The sequence below is a fragment of the Kogia breviceps genome, chromosome 2, assembly GCF_026419965.1.
Source record: "Kogia breviceps isolate mKogBre1 chromosome 2, mKogBre1 haplotype 1, whole genome shotgun sequence".
Classification (NCBI taxonomy): domain Eukaryota; kingdom Metazoa; phylum Chordata; class Mammalia; order Artiodactyla; family Physeteridae; genus Kogia; species Kogia breviceps.
The window spans coordinates 148,662,037-148,677,811 of NC_081311.1; the positions used below are offsets into that span (position 1 = coordinate 148,662,037).

General features: G+C 42.0%; 1 protein-coding gene across 3 annotated transcripts in view; it reads right to left on the minus strand.

Moving 5' to 3' along the window:
* Positions 1–7,710, minus strand: part of CWC22 (CWC22 spliceosome associated protein homolog) — a 63,092-nt gene extending 55,382 nt beyond the window's left edge. The window contains exon 1 of one of the 3 annotated variants that reach the window (XM_059053597.2): positions 7,491–7,710. The gene's annotated coding sequence lies outside the window, so the exon portion shown is untranslated. Of the gene's footprint in view, positions 1–7,459 lie in introns of all 3 variants that reach the window. The other 2 variants (XM_067026412.1, XM_067026411.1) reach the window with 2 other exon arrangements.
* Positions 7,711–15,775: the final 8,065 nt, after the last annotated feature.

Below are 15,775 nucleotides of genomic sequence, written 5' to 3' on the forward strand. Positions count from 1 at the left end.
ACTCATTCTACAAGGACACCATCACCTCAATACCAGAATGAGACAAAGATGTCACAAAAAAAGAAAACTATAGGCCAATATCTCTGACGAACAGAGATGCAAAAATCCTCAACAAAATACTGGCAAACAGGATCCAACAGCACATTAAAAGGATCATACACCATGACAAAGTGGCATTTATCCCAGGAATGCAAGGATTCTTCAATATATGCAAATCAATAAATGTGATACACCATATTAACAAATGGAAGGAGAAAAACCATATGATAATCTCAACAGATGCAGAAAAAGCTTTTGACAAAGTTCAACACCCATTTATAATAAAAACTCTCTCAGAAGGTTGGCATAGAGGGAACCTACCTCAACATAATATGAAAAACCCACAGCCAACATCATTCTCAATGGTGAAAAAACGAAACCATTTCCCCTAAGAACATGAACAAGGTTGCCCACTCTCACCACTATTATTCAACATAGTTTTGTAAGTTTTAGCCATGGCAATCAGAGAAGAAAAAGAAATAAAAGGAATCCAAATCAGAAAAGACAAAGTAAAACTGTCACTGTTTGTAGATGACATGATACCATACATAGAGAACCCTAAAGATGCTATCAGAAAACTACTAGAGGGCTTCCCTGGTGGCGCAGTGGTTGAGAATCTGCCTGCCGATGCAAGGGACACGGGTTTGTGCCCCGGTCCGGGAAGATCCCACATGCCGCAGAGCGGCTGGGCCCGTGAGCCATGGCCGCTGAGCCTGCGCGTCCGGAGCCTGTGCTCCGCAATGGGAGAGGCCACAACAGTGAGAGGCCCGCATACCGGAAAAAAAAAGAAAAAGAAAACTACTAGAGCTAATCAATGAATTTGGTAAAGTAGAAGGATACAAAATTAATGTACAGAAATCTCTTGCATTCCTATACTCTAATGATGAAAAATCTGAAAGAAATTAAGGAAACACTCCCATTTACCACTGCAACAAAAAGAATAAAATACCTAGGAATAAACCTACCTAAGGAAACAAAAGAGCTGTATGCAGAAAATTATAAGATTCTGATGAAAGAAATTAAAGATGATAGAAACAGATGGAGAGATATACTATGTTCTTGGACTGGAAGAATCAACTTTGTGAAAATGACTATACTACCCAAAGCAATCTACAGATTCAGTGCAATCCCTATCGAATTACCGATGGCATTTTTCATAGAACTAGAACAAAAAAATTGCACAATTTGTATAAAAACACAATAGACCCCAAATAGCCAAAGCAATCTTGAGAAAGAAAACCGAACTGTAGGAATCAGGCTCCCAGACATCAGACTATACTACAAAGCTACAGTAATCAAGACAGTATGGTACTGGCACAAAAACAGAAATATAGATCAATGGAACAGGATAGAAAGCCCAGAAATAAACCCACGCACATATGGTCACCTTATCTTTGACAAATGAGGCAAAAGTATACAATGGAGAAAAGACAGCCTCTTCAATAAGTGGTGCTGGGAGAACTGGACAGCTAAATGTAAAAGAATGAAATTAGAACACTCCCTAACACTGTACACAAATATAAACTCAAAGTGGATTAAAGACCTAAATGTAAGGCCAGACAGTATAAAACTCTTAGAGGAAACCATAGGCAGAACACTCTATGACATAAATCACAGCAAGATCCTTTTTGACCCACCTCCTAGAGAAATGGAAATAAAAACAAAAATAAACAAATGGGACCTAATGAAACTTAAAAGTTTTTGCACAGTAAAGGAAACCATAAACAAGTTGAAAAGACAACCCTCAGAATGGGAGAAAATATTTGCAAACGAAGCAATGGACAAGGGATTAATCTCCAAAATATACAAGCAGCTCATGCAGCTCAATATCAAAAACCAAACAACCCAATCCAAAAATGGCTGGAAGACCTAAATAGACATTTCTCCAAAGAAGATATACAGATTGCCAACAAACACACGAAAAGATGCTCAACATCACCAATCATTATAGAAATGCAAATCAAACAACAATGAGGTATCACCTCACACTGGTCAGAATGACCATGATCAAAAAATCTACAAACAATAAATGCTGGAGAGGGTGTGGAGAAAAGGGAACCCTCTTGCTCTGTTGTTGGGAATGTAAATGGATACAGCCACTATGGAGAACAGTATGGAGGTTCCTTAAAAAACTAAAAACAGAACTACCATATGACCCAGCAATCCCAGTACTGGGCATATACCTTGAGAAAACCATAATGCAAAGAGAATCATGTACCACAATGTTCACTGCAGCTCTCTTTACAATAGTCAGGACATGGAAGCAACCTAAGTGTCCATCAACAGATGAATGGATAAAGAAGTTGTGGCACATATATACAATGGAATATTACTCAGCCATCAAAAGAAACGAAACTGAGTTATTTGTAGTGAGGTGGATGGACCTAGAGTCTGTCATACAGAGTGAAGTAAGTCAGAAAGAGAAAAACAAATACTGTAGGGTAACACATATATATGGAATCTTAAAAAAAAAAAAAAAAAAGCATCTGATGAACCTGGGGCAGGACAGGAATAAAGACACAGACATAGAGAATGGACTTGAGGACATAGGGAGGGGGAAGGGTAAGCTGGGATGAAGTAAGAGAGTAGCACTGACATATATACACTACCAAAGGTCAAATAGATAGCTAGTGTGAAGCAGCTGCATAGCACAGGGAGATCAGTTTGGTGCTTTTTGACCACCTAGAGGGGTGGGATAGGGAGGGTGGGAGGGAGATACAAGAGGGAGGGGACATGGCGATATATGTATGCATATAGCTGACTCACTCTGTTATACAGCAGAAACTAATAAAACACCGAAAAGCAATTATACCTAATCAAGATGTTAAAAAAAAAAGAAAAAGATCTCACTATGATATAGTCAATCATTCCACATTTTCTAAATTTCCTTCTAAATTTCAAAAATGAAAATTCTGTCTCAACATATCAACAATCTATATCCTTATATTAGTCTTTGATAGAAAAGAGTTCTTGGGGTAGCAGTCCCTCTAACTGTTGAATAAATTAAACCCTAAGGGACATCGTTACTGATACTGTACCCTCAATCACTTGTACTTAACCACACCCCCACAAGCCCACCTCGTCTCGCTTCAGTTTCCCCACACTTCACTTGGTTCACAGCTCAGCTGGCTGGCAACAGAATTTAACTTTCCTCATTAACCCCAGCATCTCATTCACTGGACAAATATTACCATTATGGGTTTAGTGGTCTGCAATTAAGCTAAATTTATACCCATTTTCAAGATAACAAAGAGACAAAACCTTACATTTCACACCTATACCACAACCCTCACCACTTTACTTAATATATATCTTATGGCAAAGAAGTAGCTCTAGTGCTTCTAGTCACCCACTGAATAGCTCCTTTTTCATTTTGTCTTGAAGTTTGTATTTGTGCAGGGGAGTCTCCTTTGTGAGGTCATAAAAACTGAAAAATTTTGTATAGAACAAATGAGAAAACAGAACTAAAAAAATAATAATAACAAGGCTGGTGCCATAATTGATAATTATATTAAAAAGTGGTTCACTCTGTAATGACCTATATGGGAACAGAATCTAAAAAAGAATGGATATATGTATAACTGATTCACTTTGCTGTACAGCAGAAACTAACACAACACTGTAAATCAACTATACTCCAATAAAAGTTTAAAAAGAAAAAAGGCTTACAAACTCCTAAAAAAAAAAAAAGTGGTTCAGAAAAGCACTTGCAGAGAAAATGAGGAAGTATAAGGTTAAGAGAAAAAGCCAGATGGTCTTTATCTACTTTCTTACCTTACCCCCCATTCTTCAGAAACAAATTAAGAATAGAGGGTTAAAGGCAGTGTCTGTTGTATAGTGAGGGGAGATATACGTAAAGCTGCACAGGAGGCATTGAGGTCTGAGAGATGAGAGTTCCTATCATCAGGCAGAGCAGAGAAGTTCAAGTGCTATAGCAAGGTTATAAACTCAATACCACTGGAAAAAAGGAAGTGCAACTAGGTGGGTCTGGGGCATATAGAAAGAAATGGGTTTAGAAGCTGAATTTTGAAGGACAAGTAGGAAAGGGGGAAAAGGTCATTCCAGCAATGAGACAGCATCAGTAAGGACTCAGAGAGATGAAAGACCAGAACACTGGATCCTTGAAGTTCTTGGTCACTGTTATATATCCAGAACTTAGGCCAGTGCCTGCTACTTAATAGGTTCCAATTCTAAAATCAAATATAAAAAGAGGTGTGTAGACTTTTGATTATTGCTCCTATTTCTTAACTCTCTATAATAATATTTTGACAACTTCTTTACCAAGGAATACCACAGCAGGCTTGTCCCACATATCAACCCCTATTTTTAGGAGTCGCAGTCCTATCAGGTGCCATTCCTTATCTGTCTTCATCCCACATTAACCTGGAGAGCAGCTTGAATATACCTCCCTATTGCCATGAAGAAAAGAAACAAGAACAAAAACAAAAAAACAAAACAAAACAAAACAGTTCCTTTGAAGGCATTGCAAGAGGAAATCTGATCCTGGAGATGCAGTTACTTCAACTTACCAAACAAGTCTAATTATTGAGGATGCTGCATGCTTTCAAACATTCATACCACTCCGTCTCCCCTCACCCCAAGTCTGTTCATCAGCTTGCCTAATTATGTATATGGGCTGGATATGTTCCACCAACTCTCACAGCACAGCTTTGAAAGTGGGCTTGCTGAAGATTTAATGAAAGCACCATTTAGCAAATCACATTCTAAGTTTTAAAGAAAACTTGGATGCTGTGTCCTCCACAGAGAAGTTTATGAACTATCCCCTAGACACACAGCACTACATTCTACTCCAGAGGCTCCTGTCCCCAGGTTTAGAATAAAGCTGTCCTGGTAAACTAATTCAGGAAAGGATTTATAGAGTAGCTTTTGAGATGGAAGTACTGAATTCTAGTCTGATCCATTTATGAGTTAGGATCAAAGTCAAGTTAAACATGAACCTCCACTGGGTCTCTCCCTCCCATTAGCCAAATTATTTAATAATTCCAGGAGCCCTTATGTCCCCAGACCAAGGCAGCCCACACCATCTTTTGGTATCTATTCACTGGGAAAGATTTATTAACTTAGCTACAAATAGCAAAGGCTTGCTTTATCATTGCTTCCTCTCCAGATATATTATTTCTGAAGAAAATGCTTTGAAAGTTTGTACTTTGTTGTAGGCCTTGAAATGTCTCTTCCAATATCCACTTGGGAAATGTATATACTGAGATAAAATAATCAGGCTACAGGTTTAGTACGTCTGGAAGTTTGCTGAAGCTAATATGCCAGAGGCCTTTTTGTTCCATTATCCTCCCACGCTAGGATTCTCAGATTTAAACAGAGAAGTAGAGAACTGCAGCAAGGAAGCCCTCCAACTCATTATTGGGATCAGCTATATTACCAATAGCCACTTCTTTCTTGAACTAGCTCTAGGCCAGCCATGACTTATATCAAGTTAAGGATACACCAGGTAGTACAAGATTCAGTCCAAATACAAGTGAACCATAAACAGAAAATAATGTTCAAGTTAAGGCATGGGCATTATAAATACACAATGTATCACTGTATACTCTCTTAGGTGGTCTCAGATACAAGAAGCCACTGCAGAACTCTTGGCAATGCACAATCATCAGGGAGGAGACTTAACCTCTAACAATTCAGCAGCTGGGGAAAAGGACAGAGCTAAGAAGACTGGTTTAGGAAAGCCAGTTAAGCAATCTAGGAAGTGTCAGAACTCCAGAAGCGATTGGAACTAAGCTATGCAACCTGAGGAAGGATGTGGCGGCATAATAAGGAAAATACTGGCTGGCCACCGATCAAACACTTTGGAGCAAAGAAGGCAGCAAACCTGATTCTGGGGGTAGGGGTGAACCACAGCCGATACCTAGGAGATGGGCTAGAACGGTGGCTCTCAAACGAACTGGCATGAGAATCTTGGGAGTGCTCTGGCAAAAAAGAGAGTGAAGGGTCCCTCATTCCCCAGCTTTTGATTCAACAGGATTGGGCTGAAGCTCAGTAATTTACATTTCTAACAAGTTCCATGGAGATACTGATGCTACTGATTCAGGACACCACATTTTCAGAACCACTGGGTCAGGCAGGATATTAAAGGTTCTTGGCCTCTGAAGTCTCAGTGCCTTACATGCATTATTGTTCTTCAACTTCAAAACAACCTGTAATTTTTAGACGAGGAAGCCGAGACTAGAGATGTTAGGTAATCTGCCCCAAGTGACAGACCTAATAAGTTCTGAAACAAGACTGGAATCTTTGGTTTACTAGTCCTTCATCCAGTACCAATTCAAGTAGGCCTCCTCCTCCTACAGATACTAAACGCTTCTTGTAATCAAGACCACACTTTTAATGACAATCCTAAATCCACTTTTCCACAGTAAGATGTTAACTGAGGTGAACTGGCAATCCTAAAACAAGTTTAAATACAGATAAGGAGGAGGCCAGTTAACTGGTTTTCTTAAGTCCAAGTTTGCTTGTTTCTCTATCTGCTATTCCTAGTCTGTGGAAACCTAAAAAAGCAAACTCTTACCACACTTTCAATCACTTAATTCTTGCATCTGGAATAGAACTTCCCCATTTTTTTTCATTCTCCATTTATCTCAAAGAATTGTTTTAAGAATTAAGCGAAAATCGGTAAACTGATGATTGCTTGGAGTCAGTAAAATTAAATATGCTATTATATTACCGTTACGTGCAAATGAACTGTAGGATTACAGCTCGATAAAGATGTGGAGGCTGAAGACCCATGTTTGGGAGTTATCACCTTATTGGTGGTAGTTCAGGTTATGGAAGGATAAAGATGACAGAGGAAGAACACATGTAATGAGGGACGAACAGTCCCCACTAATAAACACTAGTAAGCGTCAGAAATTACGTGGCAAATGAATGAAAAAGAAACCAATGAAATTTTAAAGAATCAGTCACATTACGCCGCAAAGAGGAATGAGAGTGAAACTTTCACTATTTTTAGATTAACTACCATTCATGGATCCCACAACCGTGGCCCGGGGCCGGGGCACTAAGAAAAGGGCCTTAGGAAACCCAAACGACTCGGGAAGCTCTAAGTGATCCGCGCCCAAAACACACGCACACGAAAGGCGAGAGTACCAACACTGGTGCTGGATTCCACAGTAAAGCCACGCGGAGAACAGGCCCAGGAACCTCTCGAGGAAGCTACTCTGTCCGCGCAGGCGGGGCGGGAGTTCACCGCTGCCCCCTCCCCACCCCACCCGCTGGGACTCCTCGGCCCGACCGACACTCACAGCCCAACCTCACGCGCCAGCGCGCGTCGGGAAACCCAAGCGCACCCCAGAGTCGCCCACGGCCGTACCAGCGAACCCGCACCCACTCCTGGTTCCCCTTCACTTCCCACCCGGTCTGGCAACCCACCACCCCCACTTCAGTTCGCTACCTGTAGCGAGTCTACGGAGTTCGGTAATTACCTGGCACTCCACCGCGCCGCCATTACACCGGACGTACGTCACTTCCCCTTCCCGGCCCGGCGGTAAGAGGAAGGCGGAACGTGAAATACATAAAAACCTGACGCTAAACTGACTTTGCTACGTTATCCTATTAATTTATTTAAAATACAATCTTGTAGTACCAGATACAAAGCCGTCGATCCGGCCACATTTTTCCCTTCCCAAGATGCCGACAAAAGAGAAGTTGACATAAACTACAAAATCCAGAACCCACCGCCACTGAGGACGGAAATAACGCGCACAATGGTAGGCTGAGAAGGCAGCAACGCACGACGGGAATTGTAGTTCTTCTGGATAAGCGCCAGAGAGAGCGTGCTGGAGGCCTGCCGGAAACTTGGTTGTGTTTAAGAGATTTTAAAATTTACTTTAATCTATAATTATTTCTCTGCAGTTGGCAAAAAAGTAGGCCTTAGTGTAGTCACTTTTCCGTGAAAGTCTTAATGAGAGCAGACACCTTCTTCAGACTTTTTACAATAGTTAAACCAGGAACCAAAAAAAGCAAAAATGTTACCAAAGGTTAAGTGCCAACTAAATTCCAAGATTTCCAGCCCAAGTGAATGGGAGAATATTGGACTACAGAGTGAAATAATGAGAAGAAACTAATTCTGTAGAGAAGATGGTACCTCTATTTTAGGTTAAGTTACCAGCTGGCGAGATATGCTGAGGAGAAGGAGATTGCCTGACCGACTTGGAAATAGCAGTCTGTACGCAAATCAGAGGTAATCAGTCGAAGTATTTTCTTAAACATTACTTTTCAACAGTAGCAAAACCTAAAAGTTAACTGCTTGTTACTGTTTTGGAAACTATCTTTTCCTAAAACAACTGTATCTTTATGTTCCTCAAAACAAGTGTATAAACCAGTCCTTGTTTCTCCAAACACTGATTTATTACAATGTTAGAGTACTGCTAAACCCTTCCTAGAGGCAGAAGAGTAAAGTGATTATGGGTAAAGACACTGGGGCACAACTTATGTTTAAATTATGAATCTATTGATATACTCATGGACGATTGACCTTAGGCAGGTTACTTCACACTGTGTGCCCATTTCCTGATACGTTAGATAGGACTGATAATAGTACCCACCCCACAGAATAGTTTTAAGACTGAATTAGTTTTTTTTTTTTTTTTTTTTTTTTTTTTTTTTGCGGTATGCGGGCCTCTCACTGTTGTGGCCTCTCCCATTGCGGAGCACAGGCTCCGGACGCACAGGCTCAGCGGCCATGGCTCACGGGCCCAGCCACTCCGCGGCACGTGGGATCCTCCCGGACCAGGGCACGAACCCGTGTCTCCTGCATCGGCAGGCGGACTCTCAACCACTGCGCCACCAGGGAAGCCCAAGACTGAATTAGTTTTGATACGCTTGATACATTTGTTATAATTCCTACCATATGATAGTATTATCTATCCTTTTTTATATGTAAGATATTTGGCCATAGCTTAAGGTGCATTTTGGTGTCTTAAAATATTTAAGTGGATAGATTTTAGTTGTAATAATAGGAGATGAATCTGGTAAGCCTTTGTATCCAAACCTGAAAAAAGCACAATACCACCTCTACAATTATCAACAGAAATAGGAAAGTTGGAGTTGAACCTAGGGGGGCTGGGGTGGAACTGGGAGAGACTAGGTTTGTCATTTGGGTCCTCAAGGAAGTAAACAGTGATAAAATTAAGAATGTAAAAAAGATGAAAGGAAAAGGGAGAAAACTAGATGGGGTAGGGGTAGCTCCAGAGCAAAGATGAAGAGTCCCTGCCTGGGATACAATGGCGAGGTCTTTACAACACTGTCTTGCTCAGTCATTGGCCAGAGCCTCCCTGAGAAGCGTGTGGCCTCAACTCAAAACCTGAGGTGAGGGGCTTCCCTGGTGGCGCAGTGGTTGAGAGTCCGCCTGCCGATGCAGGGAACACGGGTTCGCGCCCTGGTCTGGGAAGATCCCGCATGCCGCGGAGCGGCTGGGCCCGTGAGCCATGGCCGCTGAGCCTGCGCGTCCGGAGCCTGTGCTCCGCAACGGGAGAGGCCACAACAGTGAGAGGCCCGCGTACCGGAAAAAAAAAAAAAAAAAAAAAAAAACAAACCTGAGGTGAACTTGAAAATAGTAACAGTTAAAGGCTGTCACCTAACCACACCCCTTGTAACCAGGCAAAAAGCCATTTATTGAAGTTGTATCTGAGCAGCACATCTCTGTGTTTATCACAGTCCACCCATTGCACCATGTAGATTCACTCTCCATACACATTTAGGGAACTCTTGTCTTCCTGAAGAGAAACTTCAAAGATAGAAGTTAGTGGGACAAACTAGAGTCCCCATCTTTGCAGTTGGTCTTGAGCCACAACTGAACTCATTGACTCTCTCCTCCACTATTCATCCTAAATTTTCCTCTCTCTCTCAGCTACCACTTCTGCTGGTCTCAATAATTAAACTTGTGGTGTGAAAACCCTGATTCCTGAGAAATTTGAGCCCCTGGTAACAATCCCCTTCTCAGGCAGGTGTTGCTGCACTTGTCCATTTACAATCACTATTGGAGAAGGTAGAGGTGTACAAGTGGGTCACCTGAGTACCACATGTATTCCTACTTGCCTCCGTCGAATAACATCAAGCCTGCCTCCTCCTGATGATCAGAGTTAGCTTCCCTGACAGCGTGTTGACTCCTTGCCTACTTGTCCCTGAACTCAAGAATTCCAAAGTTCCTAGGCAGCAGATGAAGCTTAGTTCAGTGGAACCCATGCTGTGTCCCCTAGCAAGAATATACCACCTTTGGGGACTAGAACCTCTAATTCCACAAAGTTCAGAGTTGCAGGAATGGGAAGTACTATGTCCCTTAGTGGGTCATTGGGAATGATGGTAAATGGGGCTATTTCCTGTTTTAAGCCATTGTTTATGGCCCCACCTATTGTTTCTATCTGGGATCCTGAGCCATATCAAGGTCTACTGCATCCTGGGGAACAGTACCTCATTCTTGCAGAGTATTGTCTCTTAGAAAGTACTTGAACTTCACCCTGAGCAGACCATTCCAGTGCTATACTAGGCCACCAGATTCTGGGAGGTGCAGCATGTGGTGCAATCAGTGGAACCCATGGCCACAGGCACCTTCCTTCACCTGAAAACTGTAAATCAGTTCCTGTAAACTGATTTCCCTGGTTGGATGCTATATTGTATTGTATTCCGTCAATGCCTGTGGATCGGGCATTGTGTAAGTCCCCAGATGGTTGTGCTAGGTGAAGATTGGTGGGCTGCAAATGCATACCCAAAATAAGTAATCTATTCCTATGCTGCATCTTCCAGGATGGAATGATCTCAATGTAGTCAACTTGCGGCCAAGGGCTACTTGATCTCCTGTAGGGGTGATGACATATTAGGAGCTCAACATTGGTCTCTCCTGCTGGCAGGTTGAATTTTCAGATGAGGCAGTAGGCAGGTCAGTTCTGGTAAGTGGGCTCCGTGCTGATAGGCCCACTTCATAGACTCCATTCTTGTCACCATGGCCATTTCATTCATGTGTCCATTATGCCAGCCCTGGGGTGGCCGCTAACAAAGACAGGCTAACATCAACTAGCTGAGTAATTTTGTCTACTTGGCTGTTTAGTTCTTCTTCTATAATGTATACTTTCTGGTGGACATTGATATGCGACAAGAAGATCTTCACACTTTTTGCCCACATCAGTATTTATATCCACATATCTCTAAGTCTCTGAGACCTCCTTGTCTGCAACCTTCTAAATCTCTTTTCTTTTCAGACATCTGACCAGCCAGCCAGGCTATTTGCCATTGCCTATGAGATAATATTTGAAAGTCAGGCCACTTTTCCCTCCATACCATGTGTACCACCCAAAGCTCTGCCCATTGGGAAGATTTTCCCTCTCCTCTGTCTTCAAGGCTCTTCCTGACTAAGGCTTTAATGTAGCTGTTGTCCATTTTAAGCCTTCATCCACATACTTAGCCAACCCACCTGTGAACTACGTTTGGCCATTTTTTTCTTCCTTCAGCTTGCTGTTCAAGACCCTACCTCCTACCCCACATGGCCATCCATATGAGCTGAGAGAAGAGTATTGATACAACTGTGATGGGTGATGTCAAGGTCTGCACTATGTCTGGTCTTCATGCTTTATCCCAAATATAATGCTTTCATCTTGTGACTGGGCCCCCAAAATTTCTGACATGGTGGGTTCAGTAAGACACGTTTCACTTTGTACCACTAAGTGTCTCGTGATCGAGCATTCCGTTTTTAGCAGTAGCATGCCAGAGCTATTTTTCAAAAGTTGTACAACCTTGATCCAGAACTCTAGGAACCTGAACTGTGATTCTCCTACTAAGATTTCCATAAACTCCATACTGCATCTTTTCCCAAAACTGACAACTCTAACACCATAGGATCTGCCAGTTCCTTTAGCCCAAGTATGAATGCTGCTTGCACTATAGCTCATACCTGGTGCAGAGCCCTTTCTTGTGCCAGGTTGCACCTGGTATTATAGGCTAGAAATATATTCCTAGGTCTGGAGTACGTTGTTTACAGAACCCAAAGCATCCTCTTGGCCGTGTGCTTTCTTCCTTTTTGTAGGGGATGCAAGAGGCAGCAATTTGTCTTTTACTTTGAAGAGGATGTTCTATCAGTTCCCAGAACACTGCACTCTAAAACCTTTAATGAAGGGATAGGTCCCTGATCTTTCATAGGGTTCATTTCCGCCAGCATGCTATCCACCTCTTGCTCAACCTGTTTGATCAGCATGATGTCATTGTTATAATGGATCTATATGACCTTCGACAAAATTTCCAGATGATCTAGATGTCTCTGGACTGTATTTTGAAAGAGGAGAGTTAACATAGCCCTGGGGCTAGAGTGTCAGTGCATGTTGTTGTCAGTTTATTTCATGTGGACATTAACTATTTCTAATTGTCTTTCTTGACTGGGATAGAAAAGAATGCTTACTCCAAATCAATGGCTACATACCATGTACCTGAGGTCCTATTAACCTGCTTTAGCCATGATACTATGCTTGGCATGGCAGCTGCAACTGGGGCTGCTTCTTGTTTGAACTTGCAGTAGTCTACAGTCATTCTGCTAATTCATCTGGTTTCTGCAGGTGCCAGGCTATCAAATTAAATGGAGATATGATGGGAACTATTACTTCTGTATCCTTTAGCTCCACCATACCCCAGGCATTGTGATTTCATGCTTTAGATTTGCTCTCTTGTCTGGGAGAGACAGGTTCAAAGACTTCTGCTTGACTTTCCCCCACTATGATACCTCTCACTCCACAGGCCAAGGACAATATATGGAAATGGCTCCAACTGTGAATTTTGTCAATCCCAATTATACACTTGGGACTGGGTGAAGGACTACCAAGTTAATCAGTGAATCCAGGGGACCACTGTGGGCCAGACTCTGGCCATAACTCCATTTATTACCTGGCCTCCATATACCTCTGTTCCAATAGCAGAGGCATGATGTTGCTTCAGATCTTCAGGTATCAGTGTCAACTCTGACTTGCATCTAATAGTGCTCAAATATGTGGATACTCCCCTTTCCCTGTGTACAGTCATTCAAATAAGTACAAGTGGGTCTCTTTGGGAAAAGGTCAGGGGAATATCTACAATGTATGTTTATATGGTGTTGCAGGGTGGGTCTTCCTGAGACCCAGCTAAGTCTTCAGCCAATGGTTTGAAAACTGGTACAGGTTCAGGCACTGGGCAAGAGATTGTGACTTTTTATTGGGGCAACCACCTTCAGCCTCCTGCTCATCCATCCCTTCTCCTTTTAATCATGTATAGTGAGCAACGGTCTCATTGACTGCCCATATATTTTGCCTCTAGTGACACCCCATTCTGTCAGGCATCTTCACAACTCCCTCTTGGCTGCTGCTCCTATATTCTTGTCACCATAATTATGACCTCCTAGCTTCTGGGGGTTAAGTGTTGCTCATCCTCTATTGCTTCAGGGCCCCATTATCCTCACTGCTACTAATAAACCAAGCTCCATGGCAGGCTGTCCTGTAGTCAGCCCTTGAGGAGTCAGCATTGGATGTCTTTGTGATGCTAGTGGCCCTCTTACTAGCACATTCCTGTTGGCCTTGAGGAATGATATGTCCTCTGCTTCCTCCTGTGCAAAATACATTTGCGGTGGGTTTTCTGGCCTCACATAATATATTTACTCCAGCATGTCCACTTTCCTGAGCTTTTTTGTGTCTTTTCTCCAGGGTCAGCTATGGCAATTCAGGCATTTAATTGTTCTCGCCATGAGCCATTACTTTCTCCAGATGTCTGAGAATCACCCTACCAGCACATTCGCTCTACCCACTCAGATTCTTTCCAGAGTGTTTAATTCTGTATTCCAAGAGAGTGCCCCAAAGTCAATAAACTCTACCTATCTAGTATTATATGCCAGTGCTCTCTATCAGTGAAAAGTTTTAGCAGTCACACTCCCATATTGTGCCACGTACTAATTGTTCCCCATATACCACCTGAGATGGGCTTTTCTTTGCCAGTCAGGAAGTGAGGGATCCAGTTTCAAGCTCCCAACTTATCACTTGCTTTTTTGGGTCTTTCCTGGAACCAATGTGTCAGTTGGGTCCTCTGAGAAGTGGCCTTTGAGATGGAGACAGGAGAATAAATGTTTGTTGGGGAATAACACCTGTGAAAGGAAAGGGCAGAAAAAAAGATTGAGCAGGAAGAGTCAACAGACCATAATTCAGATCTGACAAAGTACCTGAAAGCCCAACAGAGAGGCCCAGAGTGAGGATTAGCTCTTAGAAGAGTCTTGCATTGGATGAAAGTCTAGACCCTTGTAGCACATCTTGCTTGGTCTTTGGCTGAGGCCACCCCGAGAAGAGCATGACCTGGACTCAGAAGCTGAGGCCAAATCTGAAGGAGTTAATAGCTGGAGGCCACAAGTCCTTTCTTGAAGAAGGATCTGAACATCTGAAGGTTGCATTTCTGTATCTGCCACAATAGGTACTAGCAGTAGAAATAATTAGGTTTGTTTGGTGTATTCTGTATTTCTTAATTAGCTCACTGCTATTATAAGAATTGCATTGGAGGAACTGACAAATCAGAAGAGATCTCAGCCTTCCCTGAGTTAAGTTCCTGTAAGAATTTCAGAGATTGTAGGTTTTAAGGGAAAGACCTGGAAAGTAGCCCACACTGTCCATAATAGGTTCTTAGTTCATGGGAAACATTGACTAAATCCTTACAAAATAGCTAATAGAGAATTTTACTCTCCTTCATTTTGATATTATTGGTACTATACTAAATTGACCACAGCAATTCAGTCTCATTATTAAACAGGTTTCTGCTTCTTTCTGAAGCTTGCCTGAGACTCTAGTTTAGGCAACAGGCTAGTGATTGTGTCATTAACAAAAAAAAAAACTGTCTCAGAGCCCTCAAGATTGCACTAGGTACTCTGAACTATGGTTATTCCAAAGAACAGAGTCTTGGGTACAATCTTCCAAGGTAAAATTGCTTAGGAAACTTTTAGACTGTACAGTGTACCAAGTCAGGATTCCCAGGACTCTTTTCGGTCCAAAAGCAGACATACTTCAACAAAACTAACTACTTGATCCAAAGCCCAATGAAATACGAATTAATTTCAGTGGACTTAAGAAACTATTAAGGGAAATTTTAATGTGGTAATTTATTCAGAATATTTTTGGTATTATTTTAATGTTCTATTTTTTGTAGATATATGCAAGAGCCTTTTCCTTTTCTTCTGAAGCTATTTCAAATCTTCAACTTAATAAACTCTGCCTTTGGGATCTGATTCTTACTGATACATAAACATTGAGAAACAGATATTTTCACTGAGTCTCCTTACTTTCACGACTTTTTTTCAATAAGAATATTTTCTCCTTTTTACCAGGGTGTAATTGGACAAATCAGTGGTGCAAAAGTCACACCTGAAGTGTCACAATTGAGAATAATTCTCATTTAATTGTGTATCAGCCAGGGTTAACTTTATATGTCAAGATCAGCTCATGAATGACACCAGCTGTTGACTTTAGCTGTGAAGGCCAGCCAGCTGAGTAATGACCATTGCCTTGGAGACCAGAGGACCTGGGAACATTGCACTAATCTAAGGATCCTCACTAATCCTTTTTCCTATAAAGACCAGATGCCACCTTGGAGAGGAGGTGGGGGAGGGATGGATCTGGCATGCTAAAAGATTTACCTAAATACAGGAGCATTACTTAGGTTTTTTTTTTTTAGGGATGTGGGCCATACTTACCTGCAAGGGGCTGTTTGCAAATGTGTAAGGGTG